This window comes from Arvicanthis niloticus, chromosome 25 (genome assembly GCF_011762505.2).
Source record: "Arvicanthis niloticus isolate mArvNil1 chromosome 25, mArvNil1.pat.X, whole genome shotgun sequence".
Lineage (NCBI taxonomy): Eukaryota > Metazoa > Chordata > Mammalia > Rodentia > Muridae > Arvicanthis > Arvicanthis niloticus.
Window position 1 is genome coordinate 20,429,236 of NC_133433.1, and position 2,072 is coordinate 20,431,307.

Here is a 2,072-nt window from a genome sequence, read left to right on the forward strand (position 1 = left end):
CATTTTGCTGCTGTCATTGTTGAGTGTGACTCAGTTTCCTCAAACTTAGCCATCCTACCTTTGGAAAGCTAGCCTGGTCAAGCCTGTGATCAACCAAACTGAGTGCCAGGCCCTGACCCCTGTGTGCCTCCTCATGATAGTGCTTCATTTCAGATGCCACCAGACTTCGAAGCCAAGCAGCTGGCTTGTGTGTGTGTTCCCGAAACAGAAAGTTTCCAGGTGACTGAAGACACTCAGCACTGCATTGCTGCTTGGCCTGTCTGCCCGGATGCTTTTGCCTGTTTTCCCCAAGGTTAGATTAGACACGGATGCTGGTGTAAACGTCTGCTTCAATATATCTGTCCGAGACTGACCTTTAAACCCCTGGGAAGGGTTGAAGAGGAAGCAGTGTGAGGAACTCGGATGTAGTCATACATTCAGGGACAAGAGTTGAGACATTTGTTGTTTATCATTCAACCAGTATTTGTAGGGCATCTGTGTGAGGAGTCTGAAACAAAGCTCCTCACCCCCACCCTTTTTGAGAAAGGTCTCATGTAGCCAAGGCTGGCCTCAAATTTGCAACATAGCTGAAAATGACCTTGAATGTGTGATTGACTTGCCTTCACTTCTCCTGAGTACTGGGGTCTTACACAGGCAGACCAGAATACTCAGTTTTATGAGATGGTGGGGACCCAGGCTCTGTGTACACAACACAAGACAAACACTTTGCCTATATGCCTAGCAGTTTTGGAGGGGACTCGGCCGCCATGTTTAATGTAGAGTTGGAGCAGGTACTGAAAGGAAAAGTCTCGGCCCAAGATACCCCAAGACCAAATTCTCAGCTCAAAGGAGAATTATTTGCCCCTGAGAGATAGAGGATGAGGGAGAAGGGGAAGGGAACAAGAGAGAGGGGAGGGGTATTTGTTCCAGAGGATAGAGGACTGCCTCTGGATAGAGAGGAGACACTGTGGCACATAAGCAAATGGCAGTTTATAAAGGTAATGGGGAAACCCCGTGTTAGATGAGAGATTTTATTTTAATTGGGCATGTTAAATAGGGAGCCAAAGGAGGTTTTTGCTTGCTGGACTTCAATATTTTGATAGCTGGACCTTGGTTGTCAGCCCCAGGAGGAGGAAGTAACCAAAAAAGGGACTAGACCATGGTGGCTGCCTTAGGAATGCAATCTAATGGTTTTTAGCAAAGAGAGGGGATGGGGAGAAGGGTAAGGCCTGCCAGAGCCATGCCTGCCATGCTTGAGCTGGCCAGAGTCCCTTCAGGTGACCCCTGGAGAAGAGTGTTTCACACCCATTTGCACTCACCCTGTGCAGAATGCACACCCAGGTCAAATCGACCTCCATTCATTTACTTAGAAAAACAATTGAACCAAGAGAAGGAGATTCAATTACTTTGACGGTTCTTAAATTGTAGTCAGTGAATTATTGTGTCTGTTTTTTTTTTTTTTTGGTTTTTTGAGACAGGGTTTTTCTGTGTAGTCCTGGCTGTCCTGGAACTCACTTTGTAGACCAGGCTGGCCTCGAACTCAGAAATCCACCTGCCTCTGCCTCCCAAGTGCTGGGATTAAAGGCGTACGCCACCACCACCTGGCTGTGTCTGGTTTTATGAGTAGTTTTATTTCATTTTTTGAGATTTCCAGGCTGGCCTTGCTCTCACTCAGTAACCAAAATTGACTCTGAACTCCTAATCCTTCTGTCCTCACCTTCCAACCGCTGGGATTACAGGCATGTGCCACCAGGCCCAATGCCTGCAGTGCTGGGGACTGAACTTCAGGCTTCATGCATGGTGGGTGAGCATTCTACCAGCTGAGCCGCTTGCCTAGCCCATGAACTATGTCTATTTCTAGAATATTTACTTCCCAAATTGTTTATACAATGTTTCTAAATTATTCTATGTGTGTGGCATGGGCATGCATGCCTTTAATCCCAGGTCTCACGAGGCAGGCCGATCTCTCTGAGCTGGAGACCAGCCTAGTCTGTATGATTTCCAGGCTGTGTTACTTAGATCCTGTCTCAAAAAAGCAAACAAACAAGCCCTGTTGTGCATTCTTTTAATAATTTTGGTTTTAAATAAGCAAA